Source organism: Vulpes vulpes, chromosome 3 (genome assembly GCF_048418805.1).
Source record: "Vulpes vulpes isolate BD-2025 chromosome 3, VulVul3, whole genome shotgun sequence".
NCBI classification, from domain to species: Eukaryota; Metazoa; Chordata; class Mammalia; order Carnivora; family Canidae; genus Vulpes; species Vulpes vulpes.
Window position 1 is genome coordinate 53,166,654 of NC_132782.1, and position 24,198 is coordinate 53,190,851.

At 44.3% G+C, this 24,198-nt stretch overlaps 1 protein-coding gene across 46 annotated transcripts in view; it reads right to left on the reverse strand.

Annotated features, from left to right (window-relative positions):
* Positions 1 to 24,198, reverse strand: part of LPP (LIM domain containing preferred translocation partner in lipoma) — a 657,925-nt gene that overhangs the window by 568,950 nt on the left and 64,777 nt on the right. For 11 of the 46 annotated variants that reach the window (XM_072752437.1, XM_072752447.1, XM_072752432.1 and 8 more), the window contains one exon: positions 21,958 to 22,080. The exons of the other annotated variants lie outside the window; for them this stretch is intronic. The gene's annotated coding sequence lies outside the window, so the exon portion shown is untranslated. The remainder of the gene's footprint in view (positions 1 to 21,957; positions 22,081 to 24,198) is intronic. 46 annotated transcript variants of the gene reach the window in all.

Genomic DNA, 24,198 nt, shown 5'->3' on the forward strand with positions numbered 1-24,198 from the left:
GGGAAAGGGCATCCCAAGGAAATCCTGAACTGTTTTCAGCAGGTTTGTTTGGTACAGTGGTATGAGCTTAAAAAAACATTATTATTAATAATTGTGTTATTATATTCACATCCCCATAGCTACAGGTATGTGTGTACATACAGGTGATATAAACATAGAGAAATGCATGTATATACTTTCATGTGTATGATTTCCTGGCTCTGGCCATCAAAGGACCTGTGACCAAAGGCACACAGTGGCCACGAGCACACCTGACACACAAGTATCGGTCCCTAATCCCATTCTCTGCTGCAGAGAACCAGGATGTACTGAAGAAATGGTTGATTTCAGAGCTTGAGTAGAGATGACCCAAGATGAAACTAGAAAATCTTTTTATTCTAGCAGGTAAATAAGTGCTAACACAACAACAAAGACAGGAACATGCCACAAGGAGGTAGGAGCCAGATTAAAGGGGCTCTCATGGGACAAATCTGGGGCAATCTAAGCATCAAAATAACTACGTAGTGCTAATAAATTATACAAGATTGAAAGGGAAGTCCATCCCTATATTAGAAACAGAGAGACGGGAGGGACTCTGGCTTAGAGCAGAATGCAGAATGCTGGAATGCTCCCTTTGGCAACACATACGCTAGAACGCTCACAATGGTGGGGAAGGCAGGGCTGAAGACAAGATAGCACAATTCTGCAACCATCCAGAAAAGACTAGTTTAGGCAAAAATTTAGGGTAAACGCTTGACGAAGAGCAAGAATAGAGTATCTCATGGGTTGCTTAGTAATGGCAAGGGAAAAACAGTAACTATAAAGCGGAGAAACTGAACAACACCTTGACCAGGCAATCATAATCATCATGAGCCTCCCAATGTAATTAATCCCTGAGGAGGATTCATCTATGCAACGTTCTAGCAGGGAGCACACAACTGAACCTAAACATGAAGAAACAACAGACTAATGCGAACAAGGAGTACAACAGTATTGAAAAGAAGAAGCACTTATGCTTCAAAACTGCCAATGCCATAAAAGACAAAGAGAGGCTGTGGAAATGTTCCAGAATAAAAGAGATAAGAGTCACGACAACTAAGTGTATTATCTGATCCCGGGCTAGGCTCTGTAGTAGAAGGGGGAAATGCTGTCAACTGGACAAAGTGACATAACAGAAGTAGAGACAGTGCATTAAAATACCAAATCAGAGTCAGTGTACTGAACAGGAGAACTACAGTGCAAATATGAAGAGACAACCCCTATTATTAGGAAATACACACTTTACTTAGTGGTAGACAACCATGATGGATCACGACGCATGGAGCTTACTCTCAATTACTGTAGAAAATAATCATACACACAATACATAGTAAAGAGAGAGAAAGAAGAGGGAGAATTTAAATGATATAAAATATTAACAATAGATGAATCAGATGAAAGCATATGAGTATTATTGGGAGTATTCTTTTTTTTTTAACATTATCTTTTATTGTTTTTTATGATAGTCATACAGAGAGAGAGAGAGGCAGAGACACAGGCAGAGGGAGAAGCAGGCTCCATGCACCGGGAGCCTGACGTGGGATTCGATCCCGGGTCTCAGGACCGTGCCCTGGGCCAAAGGCAGGCGCCCAACCGCTGCGCCACCCAGGGATCCCGGGAGTATTCCTATTCTTGCCACTTTTTCACATCTGAAATAATCTACAATAAAAAATTAAAGAAAAAATAACCACTGAGAAAGAGACCATATATGAAAAAATTAGCTCTATTTTTCAGCAGGATTTGAAAATAAGAAAGAAATTAAACCCAAAGTACTTCATTCCACATAATAGTTACATACACATGTAGTTCATAGCGACACAAAGGAATTTGTGTATTTTAATTTCTTAACATGGGAAAGGATTTTAGAATTCCTTTTTCTGAAACTCCTGGGGATGAACTACACCTAACACATCTAAGGCCACAGTGGATATGTAAGCAGGGCTACAATTACAAGATTTGTAGGTCAACACAAGCCTCTGAAATTCTAGTTCACCACATTTGCAATCCGAGTACTATTTCCCTTCTAGAAAGAGCAAGTTTAGAGTTAGAAGATGAGCTGTATCTAACAAGCTAATAGCGAGCATCAATTTTTAAAAATCTATCAGCAGTGGCCTTTAAGGTTAAGTATCACCCAATGGATGAGTGGGGCGGGGCAGGGAGCACCCTTTCGGTCAAAATATGGATCAGGTCACATGTGCTGCCTTCCACTACACACCTGAACTTCCCAGCAGAAGGAAAAATTAGTGAATCGGCCCTTGAAGTTTCCTTCCTAGATAAGTTTAGAGAGGAAAAATAAAAAGATATGAAGGTTAGACATTATGAGGTCAAGAACCATCAACCAAATGGAACTTGATGTTTAAACAGAAAGAGGTAAAATATATGGGAAGGCAGCAAAACTCTCAACCCTCTGATTCCAAAACAGGCTCTGCTGACTGAATATGCGTGTGTGTGTGTGTATATATATATATATATATATACTGCAGCTGAATACTAGGTATTGTTCCCTTCCAACAAGCATTAAAATATAAAGGTCAGTTAGCTTAAATGGTATTTTATTGCACATACTTTAAAAAGACCTTGGACAATTAAAGCAATGAAATATATTCCTTCCTATCATTTTTAAATGTTCTTAGAAGCATAAAAAGAAAGCACGTCCCCCTGTAAAAAATCTTAACTCCTTCTCTTCCTTTACACAACATTTATCTCAGGGCCTCCCAGAACATATGAGCCTTTTTACTAGAGTCTCCGGGGCTTCTGGCCTCCGGCAGTCTTCACTGGGATGGCCCAGCAGTGCTGCCCGAGGAGCAAAGACACAGGTCAAAGATCAAGACCAGATCAGTGGTTCTCCCAGAAACTTTTCTTTTTTAAAAAAATATTTTATTTATTCATGAAAGACACAGAGAGAGAGAGAGAGGCAGAGACACAGGCAGAAGGAGAAGAAGGCTCCCTGTGGGGAGCCCGATGTGGGACTCAATCCCAGGACCCCGGGATCATGACCTGAGCTGAAGGCAGAGGCTCAACCACTGAGCCACTCAGGTGTCCCGCCCAGGAACTTATTTAAAATAAGACTAAAGCTCCAGGCTCCTCCTACAGATGCTGGGACAGCAAGTGAAACTCTGAGAGGAGTTTTTTCTTGTTGTTTTATGTTTGTTTGTTTGTTTGTTTTCCTTTTTTGGTGCCTCTGAAGATGTTGACGGGTACCCTTGCTTACAAACCACTGACCTAGAAGATTCTAAACTTCTCTGCAGCGCAAAAGCTCTAGGAAAAGTTTCAACTATCTGTGGCTTTACAGTGTCCTCAGACTGACCCTGAGGGCATCATTTTATTCCTCACCCTGGTTCAGTGTCCACAAAGATAAAAGGACACAAACAACAAGCCAATTTTGCTAGTCTGTTGCAAAAAGTTAATAAATTTTAAAGTACTCCACATATGTGAATATCCGTTTTTATCAACTTCTTACATAATACATGAAACTCTTCCTTAAGTTTTCAAAGGGACTACACTCCTAACAAAGGGACTGCACTCTGTCAACCTTAACCCTTTTTTCCCCATCGAAGTACTTGGCAACTAGTATCTTGGGTGTGGGTGGTATTTGCTCAGAGAATCATAGACCCCAGGGTAGGAGAAGTTCTCCAGAGGTCATCTGGAGAGCACTCTGATTCCCGGCAGAAAAGAGATCACTACCCCATTTCACAGAGGGTCAGGTGAAGCACACTGGGGACTCCACACTCCACGCTGACACACCTCTCTGATTTCTGAAGGTCAGAAACCTTCCTGTTGGGCCTTTACAGATGAATATAGTGCTTATTCTGGTTCATGTGGGTGACCTGAGGCAACCAGAGTCTCCTCTCTAGGCCTTGGGTCACTAGTCTCTAGCAAAGCAATCTCTCATCTGAGACGGTAGAAGGAAAGAAAAGCCTTCAATGTCAATAAATCAACTCACTAAATGGATTGGTGACTTTGAACAAGATATTTAACGCAAGAAAGAAAGAACCCCCATAATTAAATATCAAAATCTGAGCCTGGGATACAAGCAGGGCGGGGAGACAGAGGATGTTAATCCCAAGTGAGTGCACTGAATTGCAGGGTATCTGCTTCCCAGGGGCTTCTGAATATTACTGAGGCTGATGGTTACAGGGGCTCAGGGTTCACCTTCCCACTTAAAGGGCATAAAAATAAATAGATGCCTAGAACTATTTGTCTGTTCCCAAAGCTCTCCAGTACCATGGATTTAATGCCAACAGGGGTTAAAAAAAAAAAAAAAAAAAGTTGTGGAAATTGCCTTTTTCAATAATCCCCTTTTATTTTTTTTTTAAAGGTTGTGTGGTTTGAAATTTTATTTATTTATAATAGTCACAGAGAGAGAAAGAGAGAGAGGCAGAGACACAAGCAGGCTCCATGCACTGGGAGCCCAATGTGGGATTCGATCCCGGGTCTCCAGGATCGCGCCCTGGGCCAAAGGCAGGCGCCAAACCGCTGCGCCACCCAGGGATCCCAATAATCCCCTTTTAAGAGATAAAGAAATAATGAGGAATAAAGAATCTTACTCAAGATAACAAAACAATTAAGAAGCAGATAGAATACCCAAGGATATTCTAACTTATTTCTCCATCTGAAAATCCTCACATTACATCATGCCATTGTATGGTATCGGTCAGGAAATAAAACGGAAAACTGACTCTGTAGTTCAACAATTACCATCAAGAAACAGAAATCTTGGGGCACCTGGATGGCTCAGTCAGGTAAGCAACTGACTCTCGATTTCAGCTCAGGTCAGGATCTCAGGGTCTTGGGATGGAGCCGAGCATTGAGCTCCACACTCAGCTGGGAGTTTGCTTGAGATTCTCTCTCTCCCTCCCTCCCCTTGCACCTTCTCTCTCTCTCTCTCTCTCTCTCTCTCTAATAAATAAATAAATCTTAAAAAAAAAAAAAGATTTATCTATTTATTCATGAAAGACACAGAGTGAGAGAGAGAGGCAGAGACATAGGCAGAGGGAGAAGCAGGCTCCCTACAGGGAGCCCGATGTGGGACTCGATCCCGGATCCCGGGTCATGACCCGAACCCAAGATAGGCGCCCAACCGCTGACCCACCGAGGCGTCCCAATAAATCTCTTTTAAAAAAAGAAACAGAAGTCTTCTTTTCCTCACAAATTAAGATTTTACAGGAAAACGGCAGAAGTAAGGGTAACACAATATATTTGCCATTATTTTGTTTTTATTAGAGCAGAACACACCCAAAAGCAAAGCTATTTTGATCTACAAAAACAGCGAAGAAGGAAACACGGTTTGTTATTTGATTATTAAGTTTACTCTGCAGCCTTCGTTGTATGGGTGGCATTATCATACAAGCTGGCTCCTAGGAGGAGGTGAAAGGCGGGAGATGAGCAAAGTCAGTAGGATGAAATTCAAGTCTGCAAACATTTACCGAGCATCTCCTCTGCGGACAGCCCTGTGCCAGCACCCGTGGAGAACACAATTAGGAGGAAACAGCCCTGCCCACAAACTGTTGAAAATCAAATGAGGTGGAATTATGCACACAATTTACCCTAACTCAAGCCTTGAAGGATGAATGCAAAGAAGAAGAAGACTGACAGCCGACCAAGGACGAGACCCATCGTCACTGGCACAGCGGGCCCAGGCAACCCAGTACAACAGGGAGGAAATGAGAAGAAGCGGTCACCCACCCCCGCCCCATGGTGCCCCATCAGAGACCTGCAAACGCTCCACGACCTCCGTCAGCCCGTGACCAAGCCAAACGACATATTTCTAAATGTGCCTTCCCTGCTCTAGACCCATCGCCACCTCTCTTCATGCAACTGGACCAACAGCAGTCGATGACATGCTGCGTCCGAAGCCCTGGGCTGGGCATCCAGAGAAAGAAAAGAACCTCATTAGCCCCAGCCTGTGCCCCCCAGAAACCAACAACCGGGTGAGTAAACCAGGGATCACCATCCACCACTCATTCATTTAGCTGACATTTATTGAAAAACTACTATCTGCCACGTGCCAAGGGACATGCAGAGGCTTCCGAAATGTGCAGGACATGGCTGATTTCACAGACCCGGGCGGAAGACGAACACGTCATACGGAACAAGCACCACACAGTGATGCCCAAGGAGAGGTGTGTGCACCTGCAGCTGTAAGAGAGGAAGATACTCAGAGAAGAGGGCTCGGTTATCACAAGGGCATGGAAAGGGGCTCCTCTACAACTAGGAAGTAACACTTCTGACTCAGACACAAGGTAGAAGGAAATAGGTGTCTGATAGAAACACACGCGGCACACCGTGAAAGGGCCCCTGGGACTCTTCTGAGCCAAGCCTGAGCTTGAGAGCGGAGCAGAATGCAGAACATCATCTCATCCCACCGATAACTCACAGGCCAACCAGCGAATCAGACCTGGAGAAGCTCAGGGAGGTCACACATGGGTGGTAGCAGAAGTGGGACATCCAGAAGCGGCACCCAGAACTCCACACTACTAGGTGGTGCTTCTCCCCATGCCCACCCTGGTCCCCTGGGTCTGTGAATGAGCTGGCTATGCCCAACCATGCCACCTTGCCATCCAAGGTAGCGGACTGAGGAACCACCTCTGGCAGGAGGCTCAGATGGTGGATACAGGGCCCCTACCTTAGCAAAGTGGACTATTTATTCTTGTTGTCTTGAGAAGGCTTTTTGTTTTTTGTTTTTTAAACACTCTCATACGAAAAGCCATCCCCAGCCTTCCTATAGCTCTCTAGGAGAGGATGCAGACCTGAATCCAGATCAGTGTCAGAATGAACATGCTAAGGACCTCTTTCTTCCACTATGGGGAAACTGAGGCCCACTCACAGCATGGGTCAGAGAGCACCTGGAAGAAAGGTCTCACCGCACATTTTACTAAATGCCCCCAGCTGGGTGGCCCATGAGCTCATGCTCAAAGTCCACATTTTCCATCAGCTCGCGAGTGACAGGCCATCGGAGGGCAAGCATGCTGCCAAAAGGATACATTCATTAACCTTATATCGTACAGACTGATAGAAAAAGAAAGAAAAGAAAGAAAAGAAAAAGAAAGAAAGAAAGAAGAAAGAAAGAAAGAAAGAAAGAAAGAAAGAAAGAAAGAAAGAAAGAAAGAAAGAAAGAAAGAAAGAAAGTCATTTCAAGGTCATCTCTCACACTTCTCAAAGGCCCTTCCCAGCCCCTGCCCTCTGTGATGCCCCCAGAGTCCTTTGAGGTTTGCTTTCTCATTCAACTACACCAGCTCCCATCATTCGATCAGTATCCAACAGCAAAGGTAGGAGAGGACTGCCAATTTCTTGTGAATCCTGAAGGTTTCCTTTATGAGTCATGGAAAACTGAAATAACTCGGCGGGGGGTCGGGGGGGGGGGACGACTTGAGAAAGAAACACAGTTTTAAATCAGTTCCCACTCATTTGTTCCTCTGTGTGGTGGAACTCCTGAACACGGGGAAAAACTAAGTTTCTAGAGCTGACGCAAAAACGGGAGTTTTTGTTAGGTTATGTCAATTGTCACCGTGGCATTTCTTATTAGGATTTTTCTTACTGTCATTTTTTGTTGTTGTTAAATTAATTATAGTTTGAACAGTGTAGGAGCTATTTTGAATCCATGGGACTTTCCTCACCAGATTGTTTTGGCATTTTAAAGTCACTCACATTCAGGGCCTAAACAATATGGCAAGTATCTCCTTTTTTTTCCTCTCCTTTATACTCAAATTCCAAACAAAAGAACCATCTGTTCTCTCTCTAAAAACATCAGCCCTTGTTTTCATTTTGCTGTTAATAATAACGCCTCGAACCTATATCATGTCTTTCTGTAACTTGCTTATTAAAGCACTTTGTCAATACTGCCTCCCTCATCTTCAGCACCACCCCCTATAAACTGGGGAGAAAGGGGAAATGTGGGCCAATTCTCCGTTAAATAAGCGATCTTCGGATATTCGATGAATCCTGCACAGATGATGCCCCATTAGCCTCAGAAGGGACCTTGGGGCCATCATCTAATTCAGCTCTGGCCCTTTGCTATGTAAAAGGGAGACCCAAAAGGAGAAGTCACTTCACGTTCTATTTGTGTACTGACCTCTCTACCCTTGACCGAAAGCAGCGAAGGTAAGAACCGTGTCTTACACATTTTCGTATCCCTGGTACCTGAAGTGTAAAAATTGCTCATTTAAATATTTGTTGAGTAAATGAAAATGTCTGTGACTAGTTCCACAGGTGGTGTGGCAGGGCCGGGGTCAGAGTTCAGCAATCCCCAGCCTCTTCTTAGGTGTGCTATTCTCAATAATACCATGTAGATGGGAGCGCAAGAAAGAATCGAATAAAGACACTGTCAACTCAGGGTTGGGGGGAGGGCCGAACGGGAAACGGGCCTGTGTCTGTCCATATGCTGAACGAATCCAGTAGGAATCATCGGGTTTGGCAGACAGCCACCCTACAACTTAACCCATATTAAGTCTGACTCCCTGCACTCTGTACATCTCCGCGTACTTGGGCACTTGGTAGAGCCGGTCCGTAAACCTTACCCAACTGGAAGAAACGCTGGGTCTTGATGCCAAAGCACAGCATGTCTCCACACCCCCACGGGCCCGAGGAGAGCATCCTCCACCCTGCGATGTGCCCTCATCACCCCCTGTAACTCGAGAGTGGCCCAGAGTCTCGGGATCATGAAATCCACCAGCCCAGAGTTTTCCAACGAGCAGAGAGGTCACTGAAATGAAAACCTTTTTTCCATGTGCCCCGCTGGAAATCAGCGACTCCTTTGGCATGTTTTTCTTATTTTCAGAATGCCCTATTCCCCACTGCTACTCCTTGAAGCTGGAGTAGAAATAAATTATTTCTGGAAAGGCAACTTAAATGCCGGATTCGGTCTTCAGAATTGCTGCTCTAGTAGTAGTTCTAACAAAGTCAATAACTCCCTAAAGATTCTTCAAAAATAGCTGGGCCGTGTGGACAAGAAAGCTGGAGGTCCGAGGAGAAAAGGATAAAACATTTTCTTAAGTAAAAGAAAAAAGAACTCAGGGCCAAAGAGAATTCAAGTATATTACAGTGTGGCCTGGCAAAAACGGAATTAGCTTCAGATAGAACGAGAAACAAATTAGTTACAAAATACAAAAAAAATCAACATACATAAACCTTCAAATAATTCGGATGATTTTTTTTTTCAAAGGGGAGGTGGGGAGGGGTTGGTAGGGGAGAAGAGAAAAAAACACGAGATGTAGCGAGACACAGACCGACACGCTGTGTCTGACACAGACCCAGAGGCTATGACCGGTGTCTGGGACTGTCCAGGACAGTGGGGAGCAAACCTGTCCTACAGGTACATCGGAGCAAACAGCAATGGGGACACCCTGCACAGACAGCAGGCACAGCGGGTTGAACTCATGCCATGTCAATAGTCCTTTCCTGGGCAGCCCGGGGGGCTCAGCAGTTGAGCGCCGCCTTCAGCCCAGGGTGTGATCCTAAAGACCCGGGATCGAGTCCCGCATCGGGCTCCCTGCATGGAGCCTGCTTCTCCCTCTGCCTGTGTCTCTGCCTCTCTGTCTCTCCATTTCTCATGAATAAATAAATAAGATCTTTAAAAAAAAATGTCCTTTCCTCACTCGCTACCTTCTGCCCCTAGAAGCCTTCCATGTGAAGCCTGTCCCCAGGGCCATTTATCATTCTTGCAGCCACTACACACAACGGGAAGCCTCTCTCAGTGGGTCCCTGACAAAAGTTTGCCCTTTTCATACATAGAGATCGTCCTCCTCTCAGGCTGCCAACACAAATACCACCTTGGTCTCTGCATACATACCCTCCCTATAAATCCAGCATCCTAATGTTTGACATTTAAAAGTGAAAGGGATGGGACGCCTGGGTGGTGCAGTCAGTGAAGCAATGGACTCTAGATGTTGGCTCAGGTCATGATCTCAGGGTCATGAGATCGAGCCCCACGTCTAGGTCTACACTCAGGGGAGTCTGCTTGAGATTCTCTCTCCCTCTCCCTCGGTCCCTCCCACTTGTATGCTCGTTCTCTCTCTCTCTCTCTCTCTCTCTCAAATAAATAAATCTCTTTTATAAATCAGAAATAAATACATAAATAAAGGTGAAAAGGTCATTCATTTAAGAATATATAAAAGATCCATAAAATGTTACTTAACTGGTCTTGATCACCAATCTTAATTTTTTCAGAGGATCATTTGTAAGTTTGCCATTGGGGAGGTCAATGAATTAAGCATCTATGTGATGCCTCATTAGGTATCTGTGAGGTCTGCAAGAAGAGAGAAAGCCCACATTTGGAGCCCTTGCAGCCCCTGACATTCTCCTCCTGCCCAAACTGTATCTAAAGAAAGAACCCCATGCAGCACCCGGGTGGCTCAGTGGGTTGAGCATCTGCCTTCAGCTCAGGGCGTGATCCTGGGGTCCTGGAATCAAGTTCCTTATCGGGTTCCCCGCAGGGAGCCTGCTTCTCCCTCTGCCTATGTCTCTGCCTCTCTCTGTGTATCTCTCATAAATAAATACATAAAATCTTTAAAAAAAAAAAAACATGCAGACACTCCATCTCATTGGAGCAGGCTCACTGGCTAATAGTAAATATGATTTGATAGTGATGACTGGTACTTCCCCAAATAAAAGTTTCTATCAAAGGATGTTGCTGCTTTGATATTTTAAGTACTCAATTAAAGTTGAATGATTTGGGGCAAGGCTCTCAACCACTCTGGATATCAGTTTCCTCCTCTACAAAATAAAGCAGTCAAATTCAGTAAGTTTTATCCTTCCCTCTAGCTCAGAAATTCTGTGCCTAATTAAGAAGTTCCTACTGTCAATGGTCTGCCCTCTCCCTCCAAGTCTTCCCATCTGCACCCCAGGCTCTCATGTGCACACACGCACACACACACACTGACTCTTACACAGTCCATAGCCTTATCAGGCAAGCTACAAGCCGTTCACATCCACATTCTCCACTGCTGCTTCTCTGCTTAAGGCTTGATACCAAAAGGATTTTTTAAGTTAGGCTATGAGAGAGAAACAAGACCCGTAGACATCATTTGCACGCAGACCTCACCTTGAGATGACTTCTCCTATGGGTTTTCCAGCAATGTCTTCATCCCCCCAGGCCCGAGGGGCAGCCATCTGCCAGAGTTCCAGCTGCCCAAGTCCAATCTCTACCTCTCCCTCTCTGAGACCTTGAGTAAGTCATTTTACCTCCCCAGGCCTGAGTTTCCCTGAGTTTACCAAAGTATCTAAGAATTCGGACATCCTACTCTAGAGCTCTGAAATGTCATTGCAAATCAAACCAAACACCCACCAAAGACCTCTACCTGGTATGGCTGTCGACCTACGGGCTCTCAGATAGATGGAAGTGACTTTTTGCATGATCTTGCACAACAAATAATAATAGCACATCGATAGGGGCAAATACTCCTACTTTGTGCTTGTTTATTTGTTTATTTTCAGGCTAAAGAAGTTGCAGGCACCACCTGCCAGTAGCCTTTGGAGATTCCACGATGCCCTTTTTTAAACAATGGTCCAGAAGTTCAGAAACTTTTATAAAAAGGTCAAACTGGAAACCACACAGTAAAAATATGAAGCCTAAAATATTGAGAAAATGATTTAGGAAAAAGAATGCCACTTCCCTCTTTAAAACCGTTTTTTGTTTAACAATAATGACAGTAATAATGACAGAATATAAAATAATAATATCAACGCGCACAGAAAACACTGATTTGCCTAGGATCCCTTTCATCCGTGTAATCAGCACACACAGCAAGACCGTAATACTCATGTTTCTATTTGTTGCCCTCAACTGACATGGTTGATCGTTTGTTTTGTTTTAAATAAAATGAGGAAGCAACAAATATATTAAATCCATCTGCAAAAAACCCATATTTGCATGCGGAAAACAAATAAGTGGGTGCCTGAATGGGTGATTAGGCGTGCAATTGCCCATCTGCCCCAGCCTCCCTGCAGGTGTGCCTGTCACAGGAGCAGAGAATCAAAGAGGAGAGTCCTCTGTCAGGGCAACCAGGACCCTTTGCATCTGGACTTGTTCTGAGCTGTGCACTGCTAAGGTCCCAGCGCCCACCTACTGCCCTTGCATCTTAAAGCTAAAAAGCAGAAATACCTTTTGTCATCCTTTTGTTAGACTTCTGCGGATTCTCTAAATCACAAAGGCATTTTTTTTCTGAGAATCAACAGGTGCTTATTAACAAGTATTTGTTGTTGCAATGATTTTTATGAGCATGGGTGAGCTCCTCTCCTATATTGTTCCAACCGGGCACTCCACTCCAGCCACACCGGCCTCCTCGTTTTTCTAGAGTGTACCAAGCAGGCCTCGGCCTCAGGGCCTTTGCGATTGCTTTCTCTCCACCTGAAACATTCTTCCTCCTCTTAGCTCTGGCTTACTGCTTCACTTCATTCAGGTCTGGGCTCACGTGGACCCTCATCAGGAACAATCTCAGGCCAATGAATTTAAATCTGTGTCCTCCCCACCCCTGTGCCCTTAACCTGTCTTATTTTTCTTCTGAATATAGATTACAATTGAAATATTATATGTTTTTGCATTAATCTATATATGGTCTATCTCCATCAAATAGAAGGTTTGTCTGATTTTGTTCACAGAACCTGGAATAGTGTCTATGACACAGCAGGTGCTCAATAAATACTTGCTAAATTAATGAGCCATCATTTTATTTGCAAACCACTGCCCTAGGCACCTTAGGTCCTCTTACGGAATAAGACAAGATTCATGCTCTTAAGAAGCTTCTATAATCTAGTAAAGAAGGAAGACTGAATGAAACTCTACTTAGGTAGCAGAGCTAAGTGACACGAATGTTCCACTGGATGTATAAACAAAGTACACTGACAGTACAGAAAAAGCAAACCACTGACAGTGGGGGAGAGAAGGCTGAGGGAGGCCAACAGAACAGAATCTCTGGAAATACCTTGAAAAAGTACAGAAATCATCCTCAAAAATACACTCGGTACAAAAAAAGTACTATGACATCCTCAGTCAGCCTGCTTTCCTTCATCAATAATGCTAAGTGAAACAAAAGATTGCCCAAGATAAGTCAGCATTTATGTGTGCCAAGACCATGGAGAAAGGAAGAATCACTTTCCTCCATAAAGTCTTCATTTTAAAATGGAATTATTTAGAGGCACATAAAACGTGCCTCCAGAAAAATCCAGACTCTCTGGACAGGGAGAGCCTTAATGGACACTCAGTCCAATCTCTTATTCCCTTTACAAAGGACCCATCAGTCTCAGCCTCCACCAAAATACCTGTAGCATAACCTGAGGTCAAACACCTCAAAATGGTACATTTCACATTCCATTGGTCTCCCCATAATATTAAGTCCTCCTTCATATGTCTTTCTGTTGCTTCCACCCTCTGCTTCCAGAGCTCCGTCTGAGGTCACAAAGACTGAGTTTGCATCCCCTTCCATGGCAGAGTCCCACTCTACTCTGTCTTCCTCCATCCCCTTTCTCTCCTCTCCACACTAACCACTTCCAGTTCCTTCTTTCGTCTCTCAAAAGGCTCTGGTTTCCAGTGCCATCAGTGATCCAAAACTTCCCTCTCTCTCTCTCACTGTTCTAGGGACCCTTTGTCATTTGGAACTGACCAAGAGTCTAGGCAATGTAGCATTCTGCTGAGAGATAAGCATTTTCTCTGGGATCAAGGAGAGAGGCGCTGAGGAACCAAAAGATTCCATGGCTAACTCTGTGAACACTGACCCAAGAAGACCCCAGAAAAGTCACCTTACTTTCTTACTTTGACCTTAAAATGCCACATTTGACATAAATAAAATTGTATGACATGACAACTCTTTGGAAGCAAAGAAGACAAAGAGGTGAAAGGTATCCCCTGGCCCTACCCTACCCCAAGGACATACAGATTTGAGGGAGTCTTGTGCCTTCAATAAACCAGGGCCCCTCTAGTCTTATTCATCCCAGCTTCTCAACTCCCACAGCCAGCCTACATGGATAAATGTGAGATTAGAATATATGTTTTTAACCATCTCGAAACCTGAAATTGGATTCTAGCCACTACTAGCTGTGTGACCTTGGGCAAGACACCCCTTCAAGTCACCAAATCAAAGCATCCCAGAAGGTTAAAGAGAAAAAAATCTCCATAAATCATCTAGTCCAAAAGTAACCAAGAGACCTCTTGTATGCCTCCACCCTCCTTTCACCAACCACAGCCACGGCAGATACTGCTACACAATCGTGGACTATTTCCCCTCCATCAGGATACAGTTTCGGAATCCTTTTCAACACATCATCTCAAGGAGCCACTACCAGTACCCCCAAGGGACTGTATGAAATGAAATACAAACCACTCATTCTTCAGAGGGGGAAACTGGCAATCAGAGGTGGGCCATGAGTGTGTCAAGGGCAGAACCAGAACTACAGAAGCCCCTTCCCCATTCCCCTAAATCATTTCTGTGTCTTCTAACTCTGATATGCTGTGAATATGCCTTAACATGGGGATGGGGAGCTTGCCACTGCATGGAGTTCTATCAGAAAGACAGAAGTTTCTAAGTAGGGGACAGAAGCTTCAGAGAAGGCTTAGAGAAAGAGGTGCATCTGAACCAGTCTGCAAAAGACTGCTACCTGTAGGAACCAGTACAGTGCATGTGACTTCAGCAGAAGAAAATTCAGGATCATGGAGGCATTAACAGTAGTAGGAACAGCACAAGCAAAGGAAGGGTGAGGCTACAGGCCATTGGGCAGAGCAGCAGCCATGGTGACCATGGAGAGAAGAGCAAAGGAGATGATAAGACAAGATGAGAAGAGCAAACCACAATCTGTGCAGTGTTTCCAATGCTCCTGGATTGTTGGTTCTTTTTTTTTTTTAATTGACTTCAAGGCCTTAAGACTTATAAATGGGAAAAGAAGATAAGGAAGGAGTGGGAGGAAAGGCAAGAATCTCTCTCCATTCTCAATGGGGGAAAAAAAAGCCTTGCTATAAAATGTATTACAGGAACACTTTCATTATGTAAAAGCCTATTTTGTTTTCATGTCATTCTTAGATTACATCATAGAGTGGCTGCAGCCGTCTCGTACCATATTATAAATAAATCACTAGCTTAATCATAGAATGAGCCAGGGCCCTAGATTTAAAAGGGAAATATTAGATCATTTTTAATAACTGATATAACTCAAGTCAGTTGCCATTGAAGCAGGGTGAGGTGATGTCATCCTAAAGAAGTCTGAAGAGGAACCAAAGACGGTCAGTGCTGGGCAGCCCCGGAGAAGCTTCCACTTACAAAGAGGTGGCTGATGGCAGCTGAGTGGAGCTCATCCTCTGGACCAGACCATTGTTGTCATTAAAAGCAACATTTACTTTTCAAGTACTGGTGCCCAAAAGTCCTTGCTCGTGAGACACATTTTGTGAATATTTTGTTCTCAGAGCTACTATAGTCCCAAATACCAGAAAATATGAGCACGTTACGATGTCTGTATTTATGTCTTGGGAGTCATTGAGCAAAAGTATAAATGTGAAGGCTTTTGCGTATTCTGGGACAACACAAGCAAATGCTGCAGGTCTGGTCCAAGCCAACGGGACAGGGCAAAGGGGGGGACAAAGCACAGAACCAAGAGTGATTTCCAGCACTTACAGCCTCTCATGGAGAGCATGGACTAATGTTTAGCGGGAACCAGCTATGCACTACATATTATACTCGGCAGGTACTCTGTACATTATGCTGCTTTATGAACACAAAAGTATCTGAGGCAGCTGCTATTTGCACCAGGTTTTCAAAGATGGAAACCAGTTTAAAAAATGATTAGGTGGCTTCAGTAAGATGAGGCAGCTAATACATGAGAATCTTCCTCTTCCAAATTCTGCTGTACCTTGTCAACCGTCACCCCATCAAAACTATTTCCTGTTATGGACTTTCAGTAAAAATTAAGTAATAGACCAGCAACAGTGTCAAAGCATTAAGAGTGTAAAAAAAAAAAATTGAGAATCAAAAAGGGTCATGGAGCTGGGGAGCAGTATTAACACTCTGGCCAGTGACAGTCTTCCTGACCCAAGCAGGCTTTCCTTCTTTCGGCTACAGGGCTACTAATGAGCTTGACCATAATTTTAAGTCTTCCATTCCCATTAATTTTTTAGGAATGTGAAGGATGACTCTAAGGGAACCTGCCATCTTCTATAAAATGGACTGCTGCACTTGGTTTTATACAAGACAGTTCAGTTGAAGGGAGCGGGGGGGCAGATGCTCTAGGAAAGAACTTTCTGCCAGACAGAAGGTACTGGCTGAGGTTTTGTGTCTGATCCTGTCAGCCCCACAGCAATGTTTTGTATCAGCTCACTGTTCTTAATACAAATGTTATTCAAACTGCAGAGACACACTGAGCCAAGTAACACTGATTTATGCAACTTTGGGGGACACGGCATGACCCAACAGGAGATGGAGGCCCTGAAATTTAACTAAAGGAACAAGCTGAGGCTCAAGACTCCAAATTTCAACCTAATCTGTTTTTTGGGACAGAACACAGGTGGCAAAAAGCAGAGGAAATATGCCAAGTACTGGTATGGACTGATTCTAAAGCAGAGGCGGTGCACAGAAAGTGGAAGAAAAGCTCCGGACCAGAGTCAAAGGAGCCTCAGTCAAAGGAGGGGAGTCAAAGACCTCCCCTCTCTAGGTCTTGGCATCTCACCTGTACAGCAAAAGCTCAATCAAAAACATTCAAGCACCTCTACCAAAGTAGCTCTAACTGCTAGGGAGGGTAAAAATGTGGAGGTATGAGGGTACAGCATTCTTTGAAAACTTGTGTGCTTCCACTGAAAAGCCATGCATGCCGTGTTTGCATCCTGCACAGTCATAGATCACCACTTTTATTCAGATTTTAAATGGAGTTCTCTCCCCAAAAGTCCTCAAGTAAGGCTGGCCCACAGAGGTGTGCTCAGTTTCTTCAGTGGTTCCATGTAACTCCTGCTCCCATCGTTTAATTTAGGGCATCTGTGTAGACAGCCCCTAAGACAGCCCCCTAGAATTCCATCTCCTGGTATTCATGCCCTTGTACGATCCCTCCCCTTGAGTGTGGGCTGGATTTAGTGACTTGCTTTGAGCAAACAGAATCAGGGAGAAGGAAGAGGTGCCACTTCCAGGATGAAGTTACAGAAAGGCTATGCGCTTGCATCTGAGGAATTCACTCTTGCTCACTTGCTTGGAGGGAAGGCTGCTGCCATGTTGTGATCTGCCCTATGGCAAGGCCTTGTGGCAAAAAAACTGAAGGCCGCCCCTTCAGCCCATTGCCAAGGAACTGAGGCCTCAGGTCAACAACCTATGAGGACCTAAACTGTGCCAGTGATTGTGAGTGAGCCTAGGGCTGGGTCCTCCCCAGCTGAGCCTTCAGATGAGACTACAGGCCAGCAGACACCTAGACTGCAACCTCAGGAGAGGCTATGAGTCTCCCATCTAAGCTGCTCCCAAGGCCTAAATCACAGATAGTGTGAGATTATAAATGGTCCTTGTGTAAGCACTAAATTTAGGGTTAGGCAGCAGTAGATAATAAAGATAGCAGCCCAGTAGGAGAGGCCCAGTCCTGGTCCCTACCAACTCCACCATTTTTCAGGAGGCCCCGGAAAGAGACTATAAGAGATTAGCTATCAGGAATTCTTGAGAGAAACCCCTGCCCACCCTCCCTCACTGCTCTCAATGCAGAGATGCTTTCCCACTTGGTGACACATACCCAGGCATCCTCTGGCCACACAGAGAGGACCACAGAAATAATGTCAGTGCAGCTCGAAGTCAACATGACACTTCTGGCTGCAGCATGTTGACAGGAAATAAAATGGAGATGGAACCACACCTGGAAGGTGAAAGACTCCTTACCTGCCCAACCATATTGTGCGATCAGCTACATATGTTCAGAACCTGCCCAGCCTCAGTGGGCCAAGTGATGTCCACAGGAGTACCCTGCCAGCACTCTGAGCTTGTGCTATTAAGGCTCCGTGGCTCATTCACTGGTTTTGAGATCAGATCCCCTCCTCCTGGAAACTTTTCTCAACACTCTCAATTCTTCCCACCCTCCCAACCTTTCAAATAAGCCCCATGAGACCCAAGGCTAAGTTACCTCCATTTTCCCAAGCATCTCTATGGGCCCTGAAACAGATTTGGTGATTAATAAATGTGTGTTGTAAACAACACCCTTCTTTCTAATGTGCTTTTCTTATGTGTATATCTCTCTCTCCAAGTAGTGTATAGGCTTCTCCAGGTTAGGAACTGTGCCTAATTCACTGTAGTGTCCTAAAGATCCTGAGGTTTACTGACTTCCAGACAAACAGTAGATCAGGGCAGAGCATGAGCACAGAGTCTATGAACCAGGGGTAGATATTTGGCAGCGATCTATCAAGGATTCATGGGGCCCCCCATCCATTAGGCATCAGAGCCCTTCTACCACACAGGAATCCAAGTAGGAGAACCTGAGAATTCCTCTGACCTCCCAGGGCTCTACACAACACAGAACAGAAGTATCTCCACTGTACTGAGGTCAGGAAGTAGAAGAATATGGAATGAGGAGGAAGGAAATGAGAGAGAAGAGAGCACTCTACCTCTGATGTTCATGGATAGCAAACATCTCCTACAAGACATCCCTGGGTTATAGAACAGCCATAGGACCCTAGGTGGCTGGATGGGTTCCTGCTCAGACCCAGCAAGTCCTTTTGTATTTCTGAAGCAATAACATAAAAAGCAATGAAAGCTGGCTCAGCAGATGGTCACTCATGCCCAGAAACCACCTGACCGAGTAATTGTAGGGAGCCAAGACATTCACCTCCGGCGGAAGTGACCGTTGCTTTGCTTCCGGCACAGACTAATACCTGATCCTTCTAAGTACCAAAGAGGAAATATTAAAAATGAAAGCCCTTGGCTGCCGTCAACAATTGTACACTAGTATCAACAGAGGAAAATAATTTCCTTCCTGACTCCCACTGGGTCGGTGACGCCTAGAGCAGAAAGTTCGTGATTATCTAATCAAACAAAGCTAGAGTCAAACAGCTAGACTGTAATTTCTAAGGGATTTCTCAAGCATGGAGACTTCTTCAGTCTCCCAATTCTCCCACCTTCCACCTCCTGCTACCCTAGAGCAAAATCAAATATGCAAGGTAATAATAGTATACAATTTCATTTCAATTCCAACCATTACCATTAAGCAAGGTTCCAGATCTAGCTCCTTTCCAAGACTGAGGACAAATCAGTGCCCATCCGATGGCAACATTGGGGTTGCAAGGTTGGAAGGAAGAACATACACTGAGCATATACCATGTAGCAGGCACCGTGCTGGGGACTACACATTACATGGTCTCATTTTTCATTATATTCAAGATGAGCCATTAAACTAAAGAAGAACACAACTGTAATAATCTATCATGTACGTACCACACTGTATAGTCTGCAAAACAAGTCGGCATCTATCAACCCATGTGCTCTAAGCAAACATGAGAAGCACGTAGAGCAATGGTTATCTTTCCTAATTCCCAGATCAGGGAAATGAAGGCAGGGGGACGTTGTTTTTCTGGGGGCGGGGGGCACATCTGACAACTGGCAGACCTCTGACACCCCACCCTGCTGTACTCACTGCCTTTCTATGCATTCACAAACTTCTTGAGCCATTCTGCCCCAAAAGACTCATTCTGTCAGTCATTTGCTTCATTCTCCTGGAGCCATGCAGCCAGCCTCATCTCTGCTAGATTTCCTAAAACTCCCCAACAGAGAATGGCCAGGGTCTGATGGAATGCTCTTAGAGAAAGGGACACTCACTACCTTTAGATTCATTCTTTCTATCCATGAAAATGCACTGTGCCCCTGTCATGTGCTAGAGATCCCAATGCCCTTGTGAACAGAGATGCTGTCCCTCTTCTGACCAGGTTTTATGTTCACAAAAGCCATCATCACGTGTGCCCTGCATCCTGCCCTCTCCAGTGGAGTCTCATTCCTATAACAGTTCCTGGTGAGAAATCACTTCTAGTCCTGAGAGCTTTCTTGTGTAGACAGTCCATCTGGCTAATGTCCCCTTCAGAGGACAAAGCAATAAAGTCCAACACTCTAGAGGAGGTCTGTTAGGAAGGGAGAAAGAAAGCTCACAATCACCCAAATAGCATTAGATGGTGGTTCTCACCACCTTGTAGCGGAACCCAGATATTTTTTGAGGGACCGCTCTTCTATGCCATGTAGCTGCCATGAAATTTCCGTGTGACTGTCATCAGACTCAATTCCAGAGGAGAGCCCAATGCACAGGCCATTTAGCACAGTCCCATCCTCTTGGCCTCAATGACTGTGCAGGAATGCACAGTAAGTAACCCAGGGCCATGGGGACCTGGTACAAAAGGCTCTTCCTCTTCCAGGCAAGAGGAGGCCTAGAGCCCAGGATGCAGCAGGAAGCCATCTCCTGACCACAGAATGAAACATCCAAGGTTGAAGCCAACACACAGAAGGCAGAGCAAGGAGTAGTAAGAGAGAAACAGAGCTGAGTCCTGGCCCCGAAGCCCACCTCACCACTGGATGTGCAGGTTTCCAGCACGATCCCTCGTCCACCGTGTTCTAGAGGCCATACTCTATTTCACGCAGTCCAAGGCTGCACTGGCATTTTAGGAGACATGAGCCACTATTGGTTCACAATTAGCTTACGGACAACAAAAACTCCTGAGTGTCTTCCAGCTTCCTCCTGCTTATGTGCTCTCTCCCATTCTGTCATCACACACTGAGTTGGTTGGTTGGTTTTTAATCCAAGTAAAAGTCTTCATATTAATCAGAATTTCATTTTAAACACTGAAAAAAAACTCAGGAAGTATAGCAGGAAACAAAGATTCACATTTGATTCTTAAAGTGTATGCTCAGGGCAAAACATTCAAGACCATGCGTGAAATTTATAAGCTAAGTAAGGTATTTAAGGATGGAAGCAGTAGTTGCCAGTCTTTTATCTTATGCAGATCTACTGGCACACAGGAGGTCATTGTCGTTTTAAGAGACATTGATTAAGAAAAGGTGACAAAATGTAACCATAAACTCTGTCACACTTTTAAATAAGGTTAGGTTTTATCAATCACTACAGCATCTGCTCTGTTTTGAAAAACTATACCATAAACATGGCAAGGCATATTATTTACCCAGTATACAGCCAGTGCTTAGGGCACACAGGGACGGGTCCTCGGAATGGAGATCACAGATCGCAAATTCTAAATGGAAGCTTTTCCCAGAATTCTCTCATTGTTCTCCTCAGATCTCTGTCCAGCCAAGGGCGGCCCACACCGCTATTCTTTTCACCACTCCTATTTTCTAGAACATGATGTTCTCTTCTACCTGTGGAACTCAGAAGTATTTCAAAACCGAAGGGAAAGTTTCCCTTTGCTCGCGACCCCCCTTTTTAAGTGTGGAACGGGATCCCAGTGGAACTCCAGCAGACCCTTAAGACAACAGGTCTCACCCTTTGCCTGAGCAAATCTAGCCTCCCCTACTACCTCAAAGGACTTTTGTGAAAATAAAATGAGATCTCAGAAGAAGTATCTCATGTGGAGGTAAACAAGAATCACTCGACAATACAACTTTTCTTTCCTCACAAACGCCCATAACACTGTTCATTGACATCTTGATTTTGGTTCTTCAATTTCAAGAACTCTTCCCTCCATGCCAAAGGAGAAAGAAGGAAGCAAAACAATTATTGGCAATCCAAACTCATCACTACCCCCAATTTTCTTCCAATTTCTCTTCATGTTCCTTCCAAGAGCGGAGTCCTGCCTCTGCTTTGCCACACATTTTATGAGCATTGTTCTATTCTGTCCATTGTCAATAAAATCAACTCAAGATAAAAAGAAAGAAGATTGTGTTTCCTCTCTAATTCTTACTCCATCCCGGCATCCAGTGCCCATGTGTTCAATGGAAACCATGGATTTTTTAAACTCATTAAACATGGTCATTGTTTATAGAAGAAAAGTCTTCCGTTCTTCATAGGACTCACCAATTGAGGAAAAATACCTTCCCTCTGATGAGTGCCCAGGAAAACAATAAGAAAAGGCCTCAAACGAGAACCAGGTGACTGGATTTTGTCTTCAGTTGTATTTCTGCGCTTCAATGTCTCCACCTGTGGAAAATGGGAGAGGGGGGGTTGCTTACAAATTCTAGGCTCTTGGGTACCTGAGTGTCTCAGTTGGTGAAGCGGCCAACTTTTGATTTCAACTTTTGATCTCAGCGTTCTTGGATCTCTCTCTCTCTCTCTCTGCCGGTCTCCCAACCCTCTCTCTAAAAATAAATAAATCTTTAAACACACACACACACACAAAACAAATCTCTAGGAACTTGCCAGCTTTAGAACTTTCCAGCTTTATGAACTAACTAGGCCATATGAGGAATGATGCCAGGCTTGAAGCCCACAAATTTGATGGCTTCCCTCTCTACCTGCTAAGCCCCCAGTCAGCTCCTGGCACTTCTCTTGCACCAATGTGTCACACAATCATTGAAAGGAGTTTGCAGGCAACCCAGCTTTTCTGAAAAAACAACTTCATCATCATCGCAGTGGGGAAAGAGATCAATAGTTAGATATTCATACTTTAGCCAAGAAAACATTAATAGCAAAATCTCAACGCAGTCTCAGCTGCAGACAAAGATTGGGTGGCTCAGTGGTTGAGTGTCAGCTTTTGGCTCAGGCGGCTGTGATCCCGGGTTCCTGGGATCAAGTCCCGCATCGGGCTCCCCACAGGGAGCCTGCTTCTCCCCCTGCCTATGTCTCTGCCTTTGTCTCTCGGATGACTAAATAAATAAATCTTAAAAAAAAAAAAAAAGAAATCTGTTTCCAAAACTCTTTTTTTTTTAAAGATTTTACTGACACTCAACCACTGAGCCATCCAATCATCCCTGGGGACAAATTTCTAACTGTGGGACTGAGTGACCCCTCTGAACCTTAGTTTTCCTGTCTAAAAAAATGACAGCCAGTGAGCAACAGAGAGCTGGACAATCTTGACACTTCCAGGTAAGCCCTCATTACAAGTTTTATTTCATTAAGACTTATTACTATTTTGCTAAGAATTATGCAGTACATATTCCAAAAGACAAGTGTTCCAAGGCAGTAGGCTGTTAAAAATGTCTGCTTTGTATATGCAGGAGGAATCCACATTCCAGAAAAACCACTACTCACATTTTCATTGTTGTCATTTTAAACATTATTTAACCAACCATGAAATTGATTTGTGTATATCATCTCATTCAGTCCTCAAATACTGCAATCAGCTCAAAGTTGGGGGAAACCTTAAAAATGGCCCACCTTACCTGTTCCAACTGACAGAGGGAAAAGCTGACGCCAGAGTAAGGAGGTGGCCACTCCAGAAGCCACAGGTAGTGGCAGACAGCCCAGGGCTTGCTCCATGGACCCAGTTAGAGTCATATTGACAGAGGAGGACACCAAAACTCACTGGGCAGAGGGACTTGCCCTTGGTCACACAATCAGCTTTAGAGCAAAACCACAACTTCCACATCCAAGTCTCCGACCACCTACTGGAAGCTGTCGGTATGGCCCAACAGGAAAAAGAAAGGAAGTCAGGAAAATGGTACATAATCAAGATGAGCCCAGCAAAGCAATGAGTTTCCTGGGACCCGATGGTCTTCAAGGACTTTAGAATTCTCAATGCCATTCCGCTGAAATGACTAAGGGATCATTTCCAACTTGCTGAGGAACGGATTTTGCAGAGGCAAACACCAGACCTGCAGACAGTACGATCTCATAGAAAACAAAAGATAGACACCACCCCCCCCTGCAAGCCCCTGGAAACCTAAGTCTCTCCTTGCGGAGGGAGATAGAAATCAGAGCAGTTTCTACAACAGCAGTAGAGGGCACTGGACTTGCCAGATCTCTAAACTGGAAGGTGAGGCTCTCCACCTTGGCCTTAGGGCAATGTCTCACACACCTGGCGGCTTCCCTCCACACACAAATGACAGTGGTCTCCTCTTCCATAGTCGACTTCTCTTTTAATCATTTTTTTTTTCTTCTCTTCCATAAAGAGAACAAGGAGCTTTGCTAAAGAACCACTGTGAAATGATTGAAGTTCCCATGCAAACAAACCATTAGCAGAGTTCAAATGCAATTTAAATTACCAGTTGTTAAAGTGCTCCTCAATTTCGTGGTAAGTTTCCAAGGAGAATTACATGCTATATACTATTTAATTGGTTGTTTTCTATTTTTTAACATCCATTTATCCCCCCCACCCTG